We start from the raw sequence: 24,295 nt of genomic DNA, 5'->3' as shown, positions 1-24,295 counted from the left end.
TGATGAGAGTTATGTTGGGATATAACTAAGCGCTTCTTTTATACTCTATTCAAGATATTTAAACTGCGTATAATTGGTCCCATCAGCTAGTTGTATCCGCATCTTGAGAATATTCTTCAAGTTCTTTCGTGAGTTCTCCTTGATGCTCGAGATTATACCCAAGAAAAAAAAGCGTCCAATTATGTAGCTGCAGTTGTTTTCATGAGCCATATATATAGACTTAACCGCCTTTAGTCATTTTATTTTCATCATATCTATAGATATTCAGCAGTACAATTCTTTTAAATATACTTATGGTATTATCATATAGGGTAATTTCCGTATAATGACCAACGAGAGAAGTCAATCAATCGTTCTAATTCGTCTACGGCGCTAACTCGTGCTTATCACTCTAATCGTGCTCTGATGTTAACTGTTGACTGTTTGCAAAAGGAGGGGTTTGTTGAAAAAATATAATAATTGTAGAAATATTTTATTAAATCTTTACTGTCTGTGTAATTGTTTTGTGTGTTTACTTATTTTGTTAACATCGATCAAAGATATCTAGCTTGAACTGACCAGAATTTAGTTTTATTCAAAACTCTCTGCGTATGCCTAATGTACATTTCCCACTTGCTCTAAATTTAACGAAGTGTTTTGATTCTCTTCTCGGATAATGTATGAGACGTGGCTATAGCACCTCGAAAATCTTGGTCAGTTGTATTAATTATCGTTATTATATTTTTTTACGAAAATTTCCCTCTTATTTTTCATCAGGTAATTTAACGCTAAGCATCCATGAAGAAAAGGAAAAAGATCTAAAGAGTAAGTTATAATAACAATTTTTATCAATCTCTTTTTTCAAAATATAAGAAAATTTGCCTTACGTTTATTTTATTGAAAATATTTCTTCTTCCTCTGTTTTATATTTACGTTAATTTTAAGTTGCTCAACTAATATTAAATTTTAGAAGCAGTTTTCTCTAGTATATTGAAAGCGGAATCTATTTCTAACATTCTTTTGTAAAATTTAAAGAAATGTTTCGTTTTTGTAAACATTAATGTTTCAATTAACATACGACTAGCTTATTTTTTAACATTTTATTATTGAGAAGCAGACAGTGTTCTTTTCGCACTAAAAAGAACGACTATGGCCATCTATCCCACATTTATCTATTTAATATACATTAAAAACCAATACCAATTAAAATACATGAAAATAAAAATTTTTGACTCACTGCAAGGCAAAAATGTATGAACCTGTTGCTTTGCAATTGGATCATCACTAAGGATTGTCATTTTTTCGTCTGTCTAACAGCAAATCTATAAAGCCTGTTTTCTTATCTGACACCTATAGCAAAACTAGTTTTGTAAATACAAATTATATATAAAATAGACAGATCCCACAATCATCGGCCTGTCGGAACTTCAATAACAGAATCTTGTGCTGACTTTTTCAAAGCCGTGTCTTCCAAAGCCGCTCAACAACTCTGTGTGGATTCCTTGATATATCTTAAATCTAAGACTCTCAGTGCCTCTCAAGGGTTTTTGATATTCTTCCGTGAGCTTTTCAATCATTCCAAATCATACCTGTCAATCTCTCAATTTATACTGACTGTTGCTTTGTGATTGCCGTTAAGCTTTTTTCCATTAGCGTATTATCTGAAAATTTTCTATTTGTAATAAGAATTTGGTCAATCTTTGTTAACGCTTAATAACACTGCTATCGCTATATTAACGTAATATATTTCTAATATTAGTGCGAAATAATTTGTAATCTTTAGTTGAAAGAAATCGAATCTATTATTTATAGAAAAATAATAAACATATCAATCTTTCGAAAAACTCATTTATATTTTTCTTTTCTTTTCATTCTATCGAGTACACTGACGAATCTTCTCTCGCAAAAAAGGCAGCTATAATATCAATTGAAATCCTTGATTGTATTCTCGGGATATCTTTTATTTTAGTGGATCACGAAGATTCACATATGCATTCGGTCAAGTACTGCTTGAGCGATCGAAATACAATTGTAACTCTGTAAAGACGCTGAGGTCAGAATAAACCGCATTCTCAGAACCTTCCAACTTTACGAATAAATAATATTTTCACTTTCTGCAACATGTGGCCGAGCGTATGCATAAGATGACTGGCCGTGTTCATGACTACTTAAACGAACATTTTCCCTCTTTTCACCGAGTCAAACAAACCGTTTACGTTGGTAATCAGACCATTAATCGTTTGCAGTAACTCATAATTTATCGCGGCCTTCATACTCCACTATTCAGGTAATAAACTTTGGTTTTCGAAATATTGGTTTAGTGTCGATGTGGTTGAACCATGGTCAATCCACTGATTTTCTTTATTGAGGTTGTCATACAAAACCCACTTTCATCGCAGTAATGCTTTTGTTACAAAAAAGTTCTTTTATGTTTCTTATATTTCTTCTACTATGTATCGTTTATCAGGAATCGGTTAACAAGAACGCTATTTCGAATCTCGTTTGTGCCGAACTGAATTTCATCGGAATGTTCGGTTTTACTTTTTGAACTTCCCAACTTAGATAAACCAACATGGTATACACGTACTCCGATACTTGTTAAGAAGTTCATTTTAAAATCTAGAAGGATTCCCATTAATAATTCTCGAGGCGCCTCGTTCTCAAATATTTTCTCCAGCATTTCTTTATACGGATAGACAGAATAATTACTCGAAGGTTTAGGTAACTACTTTTTACGATTTTATCGTTGCAGCACTTCCCTAAAACCGGACGCGAATTCATTTTTCCAGCCCAGCAGCATTTTTCTCCAGTTGGAAAACCAAACAGAAGCAGTGATCTGATAAGCTGCTTGTCGAATATCATCTATCCGTGGACGTTTTGCGGTTTATGTGTCACGCTTCGGTAAAGCACATTATCTTAGCACATTTTTGACCTATAAGTAGTAGCACTCAACGCCACTAGAATTGCTGGAAGGATATTTGAATTTAAAGGAGTTATGCATTTTTATCGTCTTGATCCAGAAAATTGTTAATTTCCTGCCACTCTACCTCATCTCTTCTATAAAGGACTGTTTATTCATCACTGTATATTATTGCAGTGTTCAGCATTACTCGTTTAAAAATTTTTGAAAATTATTAAGACTGATTTATAATTCTCTTCCATTACTCACAGATTAGTAGAGCCAATCCAATCCAGATACACGGTTGAAGCATCCTCTCAAATAATTAATGAAGCCTCTAGAGAATAAGATTAGATACTTTATAAGGTAGGTATGATCACTCACTCACTCCACTCACTCGAACTCCACTTCACACAACACACCACAACACACACACACGACACCAATATTAAATATTCAAATAAACATTAATTATGATGGTTATTTGAATAGTCGAGGGCTAACTAAATAAATGTATGTATCGAGAATTATGTAATGCTACCTATCTTATTACAGATGCTCACAAGAATCTTACTCAGTGATTCGTTAGGATATAAGTAAAATTGTTAACTTCCATTGTTTATCTGTCCAATAAACACATGTGAGAATTAATATTTATATTCTTGTTAGTGAGAATTACTTACTTCTTAAATATGTCACTTATATTGATAAGTTGGAACATTTCGACTAAGTAAATAATGTATCTCAATTTATACTAAAACGATATTTAATAATCTGACAATGTAGCTCACTTTATTACAATTTACGTTAAAGATTAAAATATAGGTGTAGCTATATTGTACAATTTATATCTTTTATTTTCATATGCTGAAACTTTAGAGATAATATATTTAATCATAATATTCAAATTATAAAATTAAAGAATTTTTTATATCTTATAGATTAGCTAATACATATTGTAACAAAATAATCAATAAATATGTAAATTTAAAAACCTCACATTCGAATTTATCTGTTGCTCGAGTATCCTTCCGAGATGGGTTGTTAGGTAGGGAAAGTATTGTTTTTTCGAGACGATATAAATGCGAGTATATTTAGTATCAATATGATTCTTGGATGAATATGTTCGACTGGAGCATCTCTGAAGTTTCTTCAATCAGTACCCATTGGGTCTGAGAAGCAGATATGAAAAAATGAAACAGACAAGGAGAGTGAAAAGATAGTTATCAAGACAGTAATATTAGAAAATGATGATATATTGAAAAGAACCTTAAGTATTAAGAGCCTAGAGTTTAAGAAGAAATATCAGTTGTACAGGCTCCATTATTACTCATTTCAATTATTTAAATATGGGGTGTGGAAAATATACTGCTTCTGTCCCTTTCTAGCGAAATGCCTTCACGTTTCACGGTTTTAGGCAAAGTAGAACGCGAGATGAAGACGTAATAACTAAGTCCAAGTGAGAAATGTAAGATAGACGAAAAGTAATAATATAAGAAAGATTGCAATATGTACAGAAATTTAAGGTCAAATCCAGTGTAATGACAACTCATGGTTCATAGATTGGTTATAGAAAATAGTTTCATGAAAATTTTGTTTATGTATGTATGACTCTCATAAGTGAGAAAGTCTCTTATTAACCTATAGGTTGAATTTTTAGTCAAGTAGTGTCAACTACATCCCCGACATGTCAAGATCCTATCTCACAAGTACAGTCAAAAAGGATAGGCTAGGAATACAATTTTAGCAATATTAATAAAATACAGAGTTTTCCATATAACGTACATGTAATCAAATTCTTTTAGGTTTCTAAAATGAGGACGAGATTAGAAAATTACAGTCAAATAAACAGAACTAACAATAAAATTCTTGCATGTTCAAGCAAATTAAGCAGAAAATGCGTATAGATCAACGCGTTATTTTTAATATGATTACAGAAAGGCGCTATTAATATCAAGATATTTTTTTATGTTAAAATTTATGAAAACCGCAATTATCATATTGCGAGATTTCTCTATAATAAAGTTTGTTGTCAGATAGTTGTATTTTGCAGAGAAAATAAAAATAAAAAATCTTATGCGTGGACTTTACCTCTTTTTTATATTTCTTTATAGAGTCGCCTGTTGAGAATGGTGTCTGATATAACCCTGTAGACAAGAGATATGCAGACAAATAGAACTGATAATATGAGTCATGTTTCAGTAGGGACTTAAATATAATTAAGATACTTCCCGCTGACATTAAAGGAAGGGGTTCGTCCAAGACTAACACATTTTATCCCAACATAGAAACCTGAAAATTTTCAGACCTTGAAATTGGAAGAACGGAGGTTGGAAATACAATTCCAGCCGGAGATATTATTCAAACATATTCATACGTCCAGGATAGCATTACATGCCTCATGCCAATATTTTTACGTGCTAATCGATATTTATTGATTGCAATTATCTCGCGGATACCTACTATAGTTACAAAAGTTTCATTTTTTTTTCTTATCTGATAATTGTACCAGGTATTCTAATGCCTTTAAATGATATATTCAACTAATCTAATTCAATGATCTGCGACTTTAAGATGGTACCGGCTTTTCTCCTAAAATTGATCAATTACAGTTTAGTGTTTTGGACTCGCAATTACAATCACAAGAGATCATCACATGAGATCGAAGTATGTTCGCATATTTTTCGCTATGAAAGTAGGCTGTTGTTTGATTTCTAACCAGCAATTAATCCTGAAATGCACTTGAGAAGTTTAGAAAAATTACATTTAGATTAATTAATGAATATACCAACACTTGAAGTTTCGGTAATCACTTTTACCTGAACAAATTCGAGCTTGAATGACAATATTACTTCCGGCATGCCTACTAAATCTATTTTTAAGCCATACCTTTCTTGTATAAGAATCTTGGATTTGCATGCGTTGTGACAGATGATACTTCTATGTTGTTCTGCAGACAAAAAAGCGACACGTTTCGCGACTATGATTCACAATTACCTCAACTTAACATTTCTATATTACATTAATCAAAATATATGACGACTTAATAATAGAATTGTTTTCATTTCTGCAATAAATAACACTTAATTTACAAACTTTCTACCATCACTCTGATCTGACATTCCTCTTATAAATGACTAACCTGACCTTAGTACAAGTGCACTACACGCTGTAGGAAATTCCGTCTCATACATATATTATCCACACTATGAACCTCAGACCATATTGTATATATATAACAATATTATATATAATGCATCATATTACAAAGATGGAATGCTGGACATAAAATAGAATTTGAGTTATTACGATAAAGGATGAATATCCATTCTACCTTAAGCTTCCAGCTCCCTAAGGTAATATTTATAAGATACATTAAGAGAATGGTTATTTGAATTTATGTAGCGTTATTTTAGCTACGCAAATTTATAACTTTTTAGCATATATTGCGTTTACGTATAGATCGTATTAATGTAATTTCTATCACTGAGGTTTGCATATGTTACACCTTCAATGCCGAGAGTGAGATATCTTCAGTATACCAATATTTACTCACTTTCAAGCCACGCTATCTTATACTATTAGAAAAAAGTTCAATGATAGATAATTGTTACTGTGATGTACGCGAACAGATTATATTTCACAGATACCCTAGAGCTTTATTAACTTTATTTAACAAAACGCCAAATTAAGTATATTTTATATGTGAATAGTTCTCTTACACTTGAGTAAGCTCAATATTAATTATATTTGTTAAGTATTAACACTTACTTATGTAATTAATCAATCTCGTGTTTTATGTATAACCACATATGCTACTTTAAAATACTACCAATGTATATTACTGTGATTTAAATATATCAATAATCACAATCCTTGTAGTGATAATTATATTAAATGATTTGCTCCTTGCAGTAACAGCGGCGATATATAAAAGATTCTACTATGTAATTTATTATATCTGTTCGTTAAAAAGTTATTAACAAAATAAGTTTAGTGGTTTTGTATGGATTTCCGACTTTTCATACGAAGTAAGGACTTGAATTTGACATATATTACAAAGGTCACTTCCCCGAGTAGCACGCAGAAGGTTTCACCCGTCGCTCGTTGTTTGTTAAGAAGTTATTAACAAAAGAAGAACAAAGTAAGAAAGAAAAATAATAAATATTTCAGATTCATATACTTTATTCAGCAATATTATTATTAATAGGATAACTTTGCAGAAACTCAACCTAACCTAACCTAACCTAATCTAACCTAATCCGATTCTATTTTCCGAAACTGGAGCCCAGAACACATACGCTTCGCTCCTCCCCCGCCAAGGGTAAGTTAGGTTAGGTTAGGTTAGGTTAAAGCAGAGAATACTTTGTATTTAACTGTTTGTGCTTTTGGTTAAAGTGAAGAATACTTTGTACTTATATTAAAAGAACCTATTCTATATATTAACAATTCACTGGTTTAAATGACTTTCCTTTCTTCGTTCATATACATATTCGTCGTTTATATCTTTCAATATTCAAAATAACTACTATATTTTCGAAATTTCTTTTGTTAATAACTTTTTCATAAACAACGATCGACGACTAAAATCTAGTGCGGGTTATTTGGCAAGGTGACCTTTGTAATATATGTCAATATCATGTTCTTGCTTCACGTGGACAGCTACAAATTCGTGCGAAATCATTAAACTTTTCTTGTTTATAACTTTTTAACGAACAACGAGCGACGGCTATAACCTCTTGAACGTCACTCAGGAGGGTGACCTTGACAACATATGTCAAGGTCAAGGTCTTTGGAGGGTGGTCCCCTTTTCTGAACTTTTACCTTATATTATACTATAGAATAATTATTCTGTGTCTATAATTATTTAGTTTTTACCACATATTATATTCAAAGTATGGTAGCTAATAAAAGACCGTAAATCCTGAACAGTTGAATTTTCCATATCTTTCAATGAGTTTGTCATACGATTGCTTTCCTCGACCATAGTATCAAAAAATTGTTTAATTATATTAAAATGGAATGCAGGCGTTAGTATCTTTCTCCTTTCTTGCCATTTTGCTCCTGAAATAAAAATTAGATGACATTTTAAATCACGATATTTATATCGTGATGTACAATAACAAGTTCATCCAGTTATTAAAGTCTATTATTATTAAAAGGTGCATGTTTCATAACTCCTTATCTCCTCGTTAATGGCATATAATTTGAATTTAGCTGAGTCGAAAATTCCTGTACTCTTTTGCGATTTTCGCAACAATAACCGAGTTAGTAAACGATTATTTAACCGAATGAGAGCGGGTGCAGCGAGCCGCACTAACGCGCGTACTGATTCGCTAATCTTCTTTTATTACTAACTCGAACTTTTATGTGGTTGATACAGGACTTTTTAATTCAATTTGACGAGATCTACCTGTGGACGAAAGATTTTTCGCCTTGTGTGAGACACCCTGTATAAGTTATACATATAGTTATAGTAGATCCGAAAAATAGTTTTAAGACTATTGCTATACCTTTACTAACGAGGAGACCGTCTCTTAACCATGGACGAAGAAATTTGTACACGATACCTTTCGTGTTATATTTTGTACTGCTCAGTATCGTCTACAACCAGAACTCATTAGATAATGATTTTCATGAAACAGGCGAGATTCAAATAGTAAAATATAGGGCAAGACCTCTGCAATAAGGTCTTTATAAAATTTGTACTTTACCAACCAATCATTCATTAAGAATCGTTCATACAGTTTTTATTCATAATCATTGATATGAAAAGTGGTTTCGGTATCCGAAAGATTTTATATAACAAACAACATCAATCTAGAATTTATTTGCTTTACCTGGATATCGTGCGGGTTCAGAATGACGACCCAACCGATGATGAAGTACCAACCTTTATAAATTGCACGATACGTTGTAGAGCGTGACACGTAAAGGTCCCAGATACCTTCTAGAATATTAAGAACAAACTTTGGAAATCGAAAATAATAAACGCAAGCATATGATTTTAGTGCTCAAGTGTATGTAAATTCAGAAAAGTATGGAATGGAGTTCAGCTTCTGAGAGGCTGAATTCAAAAAAGTACTGTTACTGTCAACGCATTGGACAAATACGTCCTGCTAACTATCTATATTACACTGATAAAAAATTTGTTGTCAGATTACAAATGTATAGAAACTTTTACTTGCTTCGTGGAGGATTAAGTAGTACTTCGAAAATATCACCGAAAATTGGCAACATTCGTGGTCCCGGAATACGATTGAGAAGATACCTGAATCTTGCAAGATGAATAACGTAATAATATAAAAATGCAGTAACAGCACATGATAGTAGTACGCCAACAATCATCGTTTACTGAATAATGTCAAATGGTGTCAAACTTCGTTTCGTCTTCCTTGATTCTTTCAGGTATTAATTATGTAATATCTGTAACATGTCAGTAGTTATGTCTTCCGAATTTAAGTGCTGTAATAGTTTCGAAAAGTCTTACGTATTATACATAATGTTACCTAACATTAGCTCTTAAAATATCTCTCTCCTTTCTCATCAAATAAAAATGTGACAATGAAATTATAGAGATTGAAGAGACAAATATTGTGATCAACAAACCTTTTCTTTGGAGATAATTCTTGTTAAGATTTCATAATGTCATCGATTTTATAAATTGTATTATATACTTTTGCCATTTTATTATCCAACTAATAAAATAGCCTGTCTACGCCAGGTAGTCCCTGGACCGAAATTAAAGATTTCAAGAATTTTCCCATTACCTGGGGGTGAACCCCTATCACCATGCGAAATTTGGTGTTTCTAGCATGTCGGGAAATACCCGATCAATTCAACGACAGATTTTATATATATAGATTCCAAGTTAGATTCTTCGAATATTGAGATGGTTAAAACAATTTTAACTAATACCTGTTATCCTTTAAATTTTATTAAATAACATAAATAGTAGACTCAAGTCTGTTAAGCACAATGATAATGTAAACGGGAATTTCGACAGATAATTGGATAAGAATTATATAACTATACCTTACATTAAAGGCCTGAGTAATAGCATTCGGAAAGTTTTAAATTATGCTAGCAGTGATTACATTTACACAGTTCCAAAGAGGCTTAATAGTATCATTACACTTGGTAAGGATAAGTTAAGCGACGATCAGCATACAGGAGTAGTATATAAAATTAAATGTTTGTGTTAGAGGATAATTTCTCGTAATGATAAATCTTGATAGACGGAGATATCGATAGATGTATCGATAGCTAATCGATGCGTGCGATGGCGCTGATGCGGGCACATCTTCTTAATAAAGCCAGTACACGCGTTCGTGCTCTACCTCTGTCGAGTTCCGGCTTCCGTACAGTACAGCTCTCTAGAGTAGAGACTGAGTTTCTTTTCTCTTAATTATATCTTATTTATGAACTTCTTTGGTTACTTATTACTTGTTAGAATAAACTCTGTGTGTTAAAACCAAATTGCTCCGATTTCTCCGGTTACCTCGCCCTCTCCGCTCCAACAGTTTGAACTGCGACGCATGTTACATAGAACAAACTAAGAGACATCTTGAAACTCGCATCAAGGAACATAAATCTGACATTTTGGAAAAAGAGAAATTGTCTCTCTTTAGTGAGTAAGCATAGGTTAAATAACGATTATAATTTTAATTGTAAATATACAAATAGTTTGCACCATGAACAGCATAGAAGAAAGAGGGAAATCGCCGAGATGTGTTTTATTAAGAGACATTCTAAAGCGATTAACCTACAGAATGACACAGATAACTTTCCTTTTGTTGAGGATGTTTGCGTGCTTTTGTTTTTGATTAATTTGAGTTTATTAAGTTGCCTGCCATGTATATCCTCAGCCTATCATAATATGACGAGTGGCAGTAGCGCGACAAATATTCTCATTTCCTGTTTTTATATATTTTGGTTCGCGCACTGCTCCTCACTCACTGTCTATTAGTCTTTCGTTGAGTCAAGCTCGTATCTGTAACCGAGACACGTTGTAATTGCGAATAAAGCGAAAGTATTCTTTAAACAACATATGTCTTTTCGAGAATCCACCGTAATCCTCAACACCTTTTATTTACAACACTATTTTGTAGAGATGTCAGGTATTTGTTTTAAAGAGTTCAGTCTTTGTCAGAGCGTCTTGCGTTATGTATCTCTAACATAAGATGTATTCTCACCGTTATGTAGACTCAGTTATTTTCAGCCAGTAAGCGACTTTTGTTAATATTTTGTTGTGTAATTGTTTTTTGCATTCCTTGTTTTAAATTCTTGACAATTATTTTTAGAAAATGACTGTTTATTTAACACTTGAAAAGGACTCGAATTTGGGTCGAAACGTCGCGTCGTGTAGCCGTTAATTTAAGGGGGCATATACGTTTGTCGGTTTCAAAAAATTGATTTTTTTTTCTTTCCATTTTTCAACAGTTTGAACCTTCAAGAATGTTGTCTTAAAACCGTGTTTTGAAATTCGAATAAGTAAAGAAGTTACAACGCGTTTTGTCGGGCAGTGCACAGGCGTGCGCCTGCCGTTTCTGAAGCGGCGCGCAGGTAGAAGGGTCGGACCCTCATGCAACGGTTTCTTTTGTCCCTTTACAATAAAACTTACTTTTGAGATTGAAGTATAGGTATTTTCTAATAGATGATGATGCTGTAAGCAGTGCTCTAAGCTGTTTTCAAGCCGATTATTCATTTAGTTGGCGTCGGTTGCGTGATACGGACGATTCTCGTTGTTTGTGGAGTACATGTCACGATGAAATAGGTGTAAAAGTTCTCGAGAGTCACAGGGAGTGAACAAATTTCGAAAAAGTTTTACGTGCAAGCGAAAAATGCTGCCCAATAGGTGGCAAACGGTGTATCCAAGCGGACGTCCGAGCACAGCATGCGATGCGGGAGGCCCGAATAAGCCGTCGCCTCGCTAAAAACCAACAAATGGAGGCAAACCTTGTGCAGGAGGATTCCCTGTATGGCCCAGGAATTGACAATGACGTGTAAGTTGAATAAATTTAGTTTTACAATAGAGTAAACTTGTTCCTAAACTTTAAACGCGTTTTTCTCAAAACCATGTTTTTAAAGTCGGTTACAATGATAACTTGAAGACGGATCAACCGATCTGCCTTTTTTTTTTATTGAAAGCTTATAAAAATCGCTTGTCGTTGTCGTATCGGATTTTTAAAATTGCAATTCTTTCTATTTTTTTTAAACAAACAAACCTGAAATTTTGTGCCGAAAATCGGCATTCTAACTTTAAAGGTCCGCCATTTTGTTGAAAATTCGAATTTAAAAAATCGGATACAACAACGACAAGGAAATTTACTCTTCTTTAAGATGCCGTTTGAATTTTGTGTTTCAGATGAACGGGCACAGAGATATTATTGTAACCGCGGAATGACGAATCGCGTGCACGGTTAACTACACGACGGTGGAAGGGGGGGATTTTGTAACACTATTATTTCAATAAAATTTGTATAAGAAGTACAAAAGGTGTATTTTATTATGCAACAAGTTCCATTTTTATAGTTTGTGTCTTGGCTCTGCAAAAAATTCATGAAAAATGCCTTTTTGGGGGGGCTCCAAACGTATATGCCCCCTTAATAAATTGCTAGTTTTTGATCGAAAGAGGAGAGGAGACGTAGTTATATACTTTTGTTAGCTGAGATCAAAATAAATTCACTGTTCCATAATAATATGAACTTTAAATGACTCGAAATTAAAACATTTCTTGAAAATATCGTATAAATATTTTCGACTACACATGCCTGATAAGTTTATTAGAGGGTGAAAATGACGATTGTTTATGTGCACACATTTTTGTAATCAAACAGTCTTGAGAAAAATGAAAAAGCTGTTTTACATCTGCTTTTCTTGTTTTAACATGACTATAGGCTTTATTTTTTAATGTTCTCGATAAAAAATAGTCGAGGTATATAGTAACTGGTCCGACTATGTAATATTTCTACTTCGCCCTATTCATCGCGTTCGCTTTTTCATCTCAACGCTTCGCAATGACTCTAAATATCTTTAGTTTAGTGCTTTAGATATCAAATGTACAAAATTGTTAGATATTTCTAGAAGTTTGAATAGGAGCATAGCAGGTATGCAGATGTGCTCTGTCCATAGGTGCGGTAGATATTATATCTTTCTGCAATAGAATGTAACATTTTAAATTTACATAACAGGTTACATTGATATCGTGTGAGTAAAGAGATTTATACACGCTGTGATAAAAAATTGTTGATATCACTTTTGTTATTACAAAAAACTGGACTTTGTTTTTCAACGATCTCGATGAATTTTTTTATGTTTATGATTGAAATATCTACTAAGTTGTTGTGAACATATTATCAATCTTCTAAAATGTATAATGTATAATGTAATCAATTGCGAAAACAATAACGATGTAGTTAGTTATAACGATATAATGATATAACTTATTATGAATATCTGAATAATATAAATATAAAATATCGTATCATCTTCATTATCTGCAAAATACATTTATTATGCATTTGTACTTGAAATGTCGTACTATATTTGTCCCAAAGTTTTGACTTAAAGTCATTTGAAAATTCATTTTATCAGTTTAGTGTCATTGAATTTTTCTTGATTTCAGCTAACATATAATGCACATATTTCTATAGAGAATATATTTTAAAATAGACGAAAAGGTTATCTATACTCTGACAATTATAATTTGATCATAAAAAGAGTGAAGAAGTTTAAACAAAACTTCAGCCTTTTATTCATTGAAATAAGCCAGTGCCAAACATATTTTATATGCTACTTTAATTTGGAAACTGCAACATAAGTTTTGGATAATTGAATGTATAGTACAAATATACAGTATAATAAACACGATATATAAGACTAAATCAAGCTAACTTAATGTAAAATAGAATTATAATAAATATACAGACGCAAATATATATAGCAAACTTACATAGATTTTAAGTATCCCAATTTGTCTTCTTGAGAAATATAAAAAGTACTTCGTGAAACTTCTGTTTTAATACTTTCTATTGTTCAAGAAATATAACGATGCATACTAATACTATCTTACTTTTTGGAACCGCACTATATGATAATTTCGACAATGAATCGGTTATTATTCTTATCAGTGACAAATTGTTTTAAAACAGTCGCCGCTGAGGAATACGTACGACATATTGCACTGCTGCCGCATTACTGACGCAGACAGATGAAACCTTATGACTTATATACGTAATCGACAATATTATCTACGTCTTATTAAGTTTGCGTCCGTCTTATCTCAACAGGCTTAGATTGTTGAAATAATATAATAATATACAAAAATAAGCATGGACTTTGCTTTTCTTATATCTATCTCTTTACGTTTCTTTTATTTATTTCTCTTTATGTTTCTTTTATTTATGTTTTAAATCAGCAAAATGAAATAACTCACGTTAATATATTCCATAATAATAAAATGCTCATAATACTTAGATTGCGATTTAATACATGCAAAAAATATGCGCCATTAATCAATAAAGCAAGGTAATTCATGCCCGACTATTCAACGGATTAAGTGGAAAAATCTCTACATATTCTATTATTAAATAGTCCAGTAATCTTTACTTTCTTATGTGAATTTTTTATGCGTTTGCTGTTCAAGCAGTCCATGATATTAAAGAAGGAAGAGCGTATTAAATTTGACTTGCTATTACTATCAAATTATTGTCATCTTATACATCTTATAAATTGATTTATAATATTTGTTTTAAAAAAGATTTTATTTATACATAGAAATCCTTTTAATCCATTTTAACGCTGCATTTTCTCGATACATTATATTTTTGTAGTGCAGTAAGTGGAATTGATAAACACTGCTAGGTAATACAATAACGCTTACATAAATAATTCGTTATTTCTCTTCATGCATCAGGTTTTCACACCGACATAATTCGCATTCTCTTGTAGCAGTTGCACATTTTCTGTTAGATTGGGACGAATTTCACGCGCATCGGTTGTTTAGGACGAATAATTATATCCATTAAAAATCGAACGTCTTTCAAGTGATCGATGGGCTCCAAGTAAAAGTTGTGCACCAAGGTACCAATTACAGTTTTCAGCTCCATCATGGCGAATCGTTGACCTGTTATGAGTAAATGCGTTATAATCTGCTTCGTACGCAATAAGAATATTACGATCTTGTAGAATACCTATGCAGTTCCGCGAACCAGCGCTAAACGGTATATAAGCGAAAGGATGACGCTCTTGTACATGCTCTGGCAAAAATCTATCTGGATCGAACACCTCTGGATTTGGCCAGAAATCAGGATTTTTGTGAAGATGTATAATGTCAACATACACCTCTGTTCCAGCAGGTACCAGATATGTTTCTAAAAATAGCATAATAGAGTATGATTATAGATTACAGTAATTCCAGCAATTATTAATTAAAAAGCAATCCAGATAGTGCAGAGTATAAAATGTTCATCTATTAATTATTATCTACGCAAATAAAAAACAGCCTATTAAATTAAATGTATAACTTGATCAATCATGTGTTGATGAATTTATTATACATCAAAGAATCTTAATTTTGATAAATTGTCAGTACACTAACGATGTACTTAGGAGTGTTTTGCGATGAACAATGAAAGCACCGACAACTTTTTATAGATCACCGTCAACGTGAATTTCCAATATTGCATAAAACACTTGATTTTTATGTTGCACATTTAATTTTCTTTGCTTATGATGTGAAAAATGTATAATGTATGATTATTAATTATTAACTACTTACGTAACGTTACATCTTCCTCTAACGTTCGTAGTATGAAATAAACACTAGGATACAATCACATCGTTTCCTTCAAACATCTCTCTAGGTATGGCAGATTCTGTAACGCTGTCATAGTGAGTTTTCCTCCGTTTTCTTCCATTACAGCATTGACTTCATTTCTAACACGATCCTACAATCATAAAACAGATTTTAGTACATTTGATTTTAGATCATTTAACTATTCATCTAATTAACAATTAAAATAAAAACACGCAGTATGTACGCTATTCTAGACCTAAACCAAGTTCACTCAACTGTGAAAGTGGAGTGAAGGAAACGATTGAATTTAATTACTTGTGTTTATTTTAAGTCGATACTTCATTATAAAAAATACCTGCACATCCTTATGTTCGGCTAACAGTAATATAGCGAAGGTCAGAGCCGCTGATACGGTATCATGACCCTATAAAAAGAAAAAATCATGTTTTTTCATTCCTTTGTCATAATTTATCATGTTATAGTCATATACTGCGATGACAAAAACAGAACTACTTAATTTATCAGACTAATTTGAAACCCGCGTGTATTACATCTGTATAAACATACATACAACTTCGGCTCATGCTTTCAAATAATCATTTTCTTAGAAAATAGTAATTGCTTTTTAATTTTTAAAAGAATACGATGCAAAAAAGTTGTATATGCAGATCTCTAAACAGAGAACTTCATATAGTACTTTTTTGCATCGTATTCTTTTAAAAATTAAAACGCAACTATTATTTTCTAAGGAAATGATTATTTGAAAGCATAAGACGTAGTTGTGACAATTCTTGCTTATTTTAATCGGATATCCCATTTATTCCGCACGTCTTGTAGTACTTTCTGAAAAACGTAAATGAGATGAAAGCGTTTACTTCAAACACGAATGTGTCAACTTCTTCTCTGATGTCCGAATCGCTCATTTGGTTATTATTGGACGCTGCTATCATGAGATCCAACATGGCAAGACGCTTCTTTCGGCCTTAAACAAATAAAACAAAAGGAAGGGGCTCTAATCAAAAATTCTATTAATATAATAACGGAAGTATTGCGTTTATTCTGTATATACGTACTCCCTATCATATCATTATCTTCTATCTCATTTTCAAAATTTAGATATCGTCCTCCCGTCGATTCATGATATTGTTTCCTTTCCGCAACAATCTATAACAAAAGTGATCTGTTGTAAAAATGTGCGGTTGTTATTCATCGTTACAAAGTTATCGGCAACATTGAATTATTCATCCAAATGTATGTACATTTTAATTATATAAAGTTTTTAAATTCTTGCTGGAAATAATTGTGTAATTTACTCAAAACACAATTTTATGTAATAATGTACTCACTTTTTCCGTGAAACTGTGTAATATGTTCAAACATTTAACTTGTTCTTTATATTTTGATGAGAACCGGAATAGTATTTCGCTATGATACCACACACGTATAACTCTATGTACGTAAAATATAATCATGAGAAATATGTATGAAATACATGTAAAGAGAAATATATATAATCTTATTGTTTAAGTGTTTCATTACTATAATTATTATAACACTAACAATAGTTTCCGTCCGCTTTGCTCTAAGTTTTACGTATGGAAGGGGAGGGAGTATTTAGAATAAATGTGTTTTTAAGTTTACTATTAATTCCACAATTACTTGTAAATTAATATTTCAGTGAGGTCATAGATTGTCTTGTGGTAGCGTTCTTGTTCAGCTACGTCCATGTTTCGCAAAGAAGTGCCCATAGAAGTTTCTGCAAATTTATGAGTTAAATTTATGAGTTTTTTAATTTAATTCATCAATTGAATATCTATTATATGTTTTTAACAATATTAGAATCCAGTGCTGTTTACACATGATAAAACACTAACGCTTCATTGAATACTTTCGTAAGAAACTTTTTTTCCTAGATATAAGTAGAGCAAGGCAGGCTCTTTTCTTTCTTTTTCTAGAATTATATTTTCTAGAATTATATTATATAGAATAATTATTCTATTTCTAGAATTATTTCGTTTTTACCACATATTATATTCAAAGTATGGTAGCTAATAAAAGACCGTAAATCCTGAACAGTTGAATTTTCCATATCTTTCAATGATTTTGTCATACGATTGCTTTCCTCGACCATAGTATCAAAAAATTGTTTTATTATATTAAAATGGAATGCAGGCGTTAGTATCTTTCTCCTTTTTTGCCATTTTGCACCTGAAATAAAAATTAGATGACATTTTAAATCACGATATTTATTTCGTGATGTACAATAACAATTTCATCCAATTATTAAAGTTTATTATTATTAAAAGGTACCCCATACAGCACGGCAAGATTGCCACAATATTGCAGCAACATTTTTCGGCAAGATTGCAACATTGCAGAACCATTGCGAAATGTTGTTGCAAGAGTACTGCAAGATTGCAGCAACGGTAAAATATCCGCTTTCAGAAATATTGCTACAAAACGTTGTAGCAATATTGCAGTAAAATATACATGCAAACTACTGTGGAAATGTGCCAATATATGGTTGAGCTGGATCTTTTGTGCCTAATAATATATTTCGCGTTAATGTATGTATATTTTTCGCTTAACGAACTATGTAATCACGTAATTAAATTTAATTATGTGATTTCTTCTAGCTTCAACTTGAGACTGCGTTTTAAGACCGTTTACTATCGGTCTTGAAACGCAGTCTCAAGTTGAATCGTAGTTTAAGCGAAGTCTAAGCGAAGACTGTACATAAATTCATGTAAAAAATATTATTAGGCACAAAAGATCCAGTCCAACGATATATTGGCACATTTACTTGATTGTTATAATAATCATGACTAACATTAATATAAATACACACATTATTTTACGTTATTTTAGATTATACACAAGTTGGCATAATAGCTTTAACACGAAGTAAAACCATTCTAGAACACATGGATCTTTTATGAAAAGTTTAAAAACCACTTAATGTATTAAGATTAACATGCCAACTTTATGTATAATAACGCATAAGTTTATTTTATTTTAATCTTAGGGTTTGGAGGTAATAGAAAAATTTATATACATATATAATTAATATAAAAATGCTTTCACTCCTATGTGTATTAAAATTATTAAAATTATTATAATAATAAACATTTTTGAATACTTACTCTAACTGTAAGTGACACATAAACACACAATAAAAGTAAATGTTATTTTCACAATATTTTACAATGTTGCTGTAACGTGTTTAAACTATATTGCAAATTCATGACTATACAATATTTCTGCAACATTGCACTGCAATGTGCAATATTGCAATATTGCAGCAATGTTGTTGCAAACTTTTGTGCTGTATGGGCATGTACTCCTTATCTCTCCGTTAATGGCATATAATTTGAACTTAGCTGAGTCGAAAATTCCTGTACTCTTTTGCGATTTTCGCAACAATAACCGAGTTATTAAACGATTATTTAACCGAATGAGAGCGGGTGCAGCGAGCCGCACTAACGCGCGTACTGATTCGCTAATCTTCTTTTATTACTAACTCGAACTTTTATGTGGTTGATATAGGACTTTTTAATTCAATTTGACGAGATCTACCTGTGGACGAAAGATTTTTCGCCTTGTGCGAGACACCCTGTATTATTTATACATATATTTATAGTACATCCAAAAAATAGTTTTAAGTCTATTGCTATACCTTTACTAATGAGGAGACCGTCTTTTAACCATGGACGAAGAAATTTGTACACGTAACCTTTCGTGTTATATTTTGTACTGCTCAGTATCGTCTACAACCAGAACTCATTAGATAATGATTTTCATGAAACAGGCGAGATTCAAATAGTAAAATATAGGGCAAGACCTCTGCGATAAGGTCTTTATAAAATTTGTACTTTACCAACCAATCATTCATTAAGAATCGTTCATACAGTTTTTATTCATAATCATTGATATGAAAAGTGGTTTCGGTATCCGAAAGATTTTAGATAACAAACAATATCAATCTAGAATTTATTTGCTCTACCTGGATGTCGTGCGGATTCAGAATGACGACGTAACCGAAGAGGTAGTACCAACCTTTATAAATTGCACGATACATATTAGCGCGTAACGCAATAATGTCCCATATTGCTTCTAGAATATTAAGAATACAAACTTTGGAAATCGAAAATAATAAACGCAAGCATATGATTTTAGTGCTCAAGTGTATGTAAATTCAGAAACTTATGGAATGGAGTTCAGCTTCTGAGAGGCTGAATTCAAAAAAGTACTGTTACTGCCAAGGGATTGGACAAATACGTCCTCTCAAATAACTATCTATATTACACTGATAAATAATTTGTTGTCAGATTACAAATGTATAGAAACTTTTACTTGCCACGTGGAGGATTAAGTAGTACTTTGAAAATATCACCGACAAGTGTCAACATTCGTGGTCCCGGAATAAGATTGAGAAAATTCCTTAACCTTGCAAGATGAATAACGTAATAATATAAAACTGCAGTAACAGCACATGATAGTAGTACGCCAACAATCATCGTTTACTGAATAACGTCAAACGGTGTCCAACTTCGTTTCGTCTTTCTCGATTCTTTTAGGTATTAATTATGTAATATCTGTAACATGTTGTCAATAGTTATGACTTCCGAATTTAAGTGTTGTAATAGTTTCGAAAAGTCTTACGTATTATACATAATGTTACCCTAACATTAGCTCTTAAAATATCTCTCTCCTTTCTCATCAAATAAAATATGTTGAACTTATAGAGATTGAAGAGACAAATATTATAATCAATAAAACTTTTCTTTGGAGATAATTCTTGTTAAGAATTCATAATGTCATCGATTTTATAAATTGTATTATATACTTTTGCCATTTTATTATCCGATTCCAAGTTAGATTCTTCGAATATTGAGATGGTTAAAACAATTTTAACTAATACCTGTTATCCTTTAAATTTTATTAACAGACATATAAATAGTAGACTCAAATCTATTAAGCACAATGATAATGTAAACAGGAATTTCAACAGACAATTGGATAAGAATTATATAACTATACCTTACATTAAAGGCCTGAGTAATAGCATTCGGAAAGTTTTAAATTATGCTAGCAGTGATTACATTTACACAGTTCCAAAGAGGCTTAATAGTATCATTACACTTGGTAAGAATAAGTTACGCGACGATCAGCATACAGGAGTAGTATATAAAATTGATTGTTTGAACTGCGACGCATGTTACACAGGACAAACTAAGGGACATCTTGAAACTCGCATCAAGGAACATAAATCTGACATTTTGGAAAAAAAGAAATTGTCTCTCTATAGTGAGTAAGCATAGGTTAAATAACGATCATAATTTTAATTGTGATAATACAAGTAGTTTGCACCATGAACAGCATAGAAGAAAGAGGGAAATCGCCGAGAAGTGTTTTATTAAGAGACATTCTAAAGCGATTAACCTACAGAATGACACAGATAACTTTCCTTTTATTTACAACACTATTTTGTAGAGATGTCAGGTATTTGTTTTAAAGAGTTCAGTCTTTGTCAAAGCGTCTTGCGTTATGTATCTCTAACATAAGATGTATTCTCACCGTTATGTAGACTCAGTTATTTTCAGCCAGTAAGCGACTTATGTTAATATTTTGTTGTGTAATTGTTTTTTTGCATTCCTTGTTTTAAATTCTTGACAATTATTTTTAGAAAATGACTATTTATTTGACACTTGAAAATGACCCGAATTTGGGTCGAAACGTCGGTAATTTAATAAATTGTCAGTTTTTGGTCGAAATAGGAGGGGAGACATAGGTATATACTTTTGCTAGCTGAGATCAAAATTAATTCATTGTTACATAATAATATAACCTTTAAATGACTCGAAATTGAACCATTTGTTGAAAATATCGTATAAAAAATTTCGAATACACATGTCTGATAAGTTTCTTAGATGTTGAAAATGTGTTTTGTTTATGTGCACACATTTTTGTAATCAAACACTGAAAGAACTCTTAAGAAAAAAGAAAAAGCTGTTTTACATCTGCTTTTCTTGTTTTAACATGGCTATAGGCTTGATTTTTTAATGTTTTCTATATAAAATAGTCGAGGTATACAGTGACCGGTCCGACTATGGAATATTTGTACTTCGCCCTACCGATCGCGTACGTTTTTTCATCTCTACACTTCACAGTGACTCTATAAATATCTTTAGTTCTTTAGATATCAGATGTACAATATTTTTAGATATTTCTGGAAGCTTGAATAGTAGGAGCATAGCAGGTATGCAGATGTGCTCTGTCCATAGTTGCGGTAGATTATTATATCTTTTTGCAATAGAATGCAACATTTTAAATTAACATAAGAGGTCACTGATGTCGTGTGAGTAAAGAGAGTTATACACGCTGTGGTAAAATATTGTTGATATCACTGTTGTTATTACAAAAAACGATACTGGACTTTGTTTTTCAACGAGTTCGATAACTTCTTTTATCTTTATTATATCTTTATTTTATCTTTATTGTATGATTGAAATATCTACTACGTTGTTGTGAACATATTATCAATCTTATAAAAGGTATAATGGATAATGTAATCAATTGCGAAAACAATAACGATATAATTAGTTATAACGATATACTAATATCCCTTATTATGAATAAATGAATAATATACATATAAAATATCGTCATATGTATTATCTGCAAAATACATTTATTATGCATGATCTGTATGAGAAATTTCGTGCCATATTTTGCCCAAATGTTTTGGCTCAAAATCATTAAAAAATTCATTTTATCATTTTAGTGTCATTGAAGTTTTTCTTGATTTCAGCTAACATATAATGCACATATTCCTATAGAGAATATATTTTAAAATAGACGAAAAGGGTATTTATACTCTGACAATTATAATTTGATCATAAAAAAGGTGAAGAAGTGTAAACAAAACTTCAGCCTTTTATTCATTGAAATAAGCCATTGCCAAAAATATTTTATATGCTACTTTAATTTGGAAACTGCAACATAAGTTTTGGATAATTGAATGTATAGTACAAATATACAGTATAATAAACACGATATATAAGACTAAATCAAGCTAACTTAATGTAAAATAGAATTATAATAAATATACAGACGCAAATATATATAGCAAACTTACATAGATTTTAAGTATCCCAACTTGTCTTCTTGAGAAACATAAAAAATAATTCGTGAAACTTTTGTTTTAATACTTTCTATTGTTCAAAAAATATAACGATGCATACTAATACTATCTTACTTTTTGGAACCGCACTATATGATAATTTCGACAATGAATCAGTTATTATTCTTATCAGTGACAAATTATTTTAAAACAGTCGCCGCTGAGGAACACGTACGACATATTGCACTGTTGCCGCATTACTGAAGCAGACAGATGAAACCTTATGACTTATATACGTAATCGACAATATTATCTACGTCTTATTAATTTTGCGTCCCGTCTTATCTCAACAGGTTTAGGTTTATATTTCATGTGTCGTACGACAAGCTTTGTCGGACGTATTAATTGGCTATTAGTTAGAGAAGTTTTAGGATCCCTAAAAATTCTCTATATGATAGCCAGTTAATACGTCCGACAAAGTTTGTCGTACGACACATGAAATATTAGCCTTAGAGTGTTGAAATAATATAATAATATAAAAAAATAAGCATGGACTTTGCTTTTCCTATATCTATCTCTTTATGTTTCTTTTATTTATGTTTTAAATTAGCAAAATGAAATAACTCACAATGACGTTAATGTATTCCATAATAATAAAATGATCATAATACTTAGATTGCGATTTGATACGTGCAAAAAATATGCGCCATTAATCAATAAAGCAAGGTAATTCATGCACCATTAATCAATAAAGCAAGGTAATTCATGCGCCATTAATCAATAAAGCAAGGTAATTCATCCGACTATTCAACGGATTAAGTGGAAAAATGTCTACTGTTCTATTGTATTAACCTACTCTATTATTCAATAGTCCAGTACAGTAATCTTTACTTTCTTATATGAATTTTTTATAAGTTTGCTGTTCAAGCAGTCCATGGCATTAAAGAAGGAAGAGCGTATTAAATTTGACTTGCTATTACTATCAAATTATTGTCGTCTTATACAATTAATTTATAATATTTGTTTTTAAAGGATTTTATTTATACATAGAAATCCTTTTAATCCATTTTAACGCTGCATTTTCTCGATACATTATATTTTTGTAGTGCAGTAAGTGGAATTGATAACCACTGCTAGGTAATACAATAACGCTAACATAAATAATTCGTTATTTCTCTTCATGCATCAGGTTTTCACACCGACATAATTCGCATTCTCTTGTAGCAGTTGCACATTTTCTGTTAGATTGGAACGAATTTCACGCGCATTGGTTGTCCAATGCGAATAATTATATCGGCTGAACATCGAACATCTTTCAAGTGATCAATGGGCTCCAAGTTAAAGTTGTGCACCAGGGTACCAATTACAGCTTTCATCTCCATCATGGCAAATCGTTGGACGATATTTAACAATGGCAAGCTTAGCAATTTTTTATTTAAACAAATGCATTTGTTTAAATAAAAAATTGCTAAGCTTGCCATTGTTAAATATCGTC

At 31.7% G+C, this 24,295-nt stretch overlaps 1 protein-coding gene, 2 long non-coding RNA genes and 1 pseudogene across 5 annotated transcripts in view; 1 reads left to right on the top strand and 3 right to left on the bottom strand.

Annotated features, from left to right (window-relative positions):
- The window catches only part of LOC105283053, a 396,978-nt gene that overhangs the window by 324,351 nt on the left and 48,332 nt on the right, over nt 1–24,295 (bottom strand). The window lies entirely within an intron of this gene.
- On the bottom strand, nt 7,750–8,822 carry LOC113563165. The gene is made up of 2 exons (XR_003407342.1): nt 8,719–8,822; nt 7,750–7,942 (listed from the first exon to the last, which is right to left on the bottom strand). It is a non-coding gene; the product is annotated as an uncharacterized LOC113563165 (long non-coding RNA).
- On the top strand, nt 10,964–12,369 carry LOC113563163. Its single transcript, XR_003407341.1, has 2 exons — nt 10,964–11,883; nt 12,246–12,369. It is a non-coding gene; the product is annotated as an uncharacterized LOC113563163 (long non-coding RNA).
- Nucleotides 13,611–23,125, bottom strand: LOC105283059 (annotated as a pseudogene).

This window comes from Ooceraea biroi, chromosome 12 (genome assembly GCF_003672135.1).
Source record: "Ooceraea biroi isolate clonal line C1 chromosome 12, Obir_v5.4, whole genome shotgun sequence".
NCBI lineage: Eukaryota > Metazoa > Arthropoda > Insecta > Hymenoptera > Formicidae > Ooceraea > Ooceraea biroi.
This window is presented reverse-complemented; position numbering and strand designations above follow the sequence as displayed.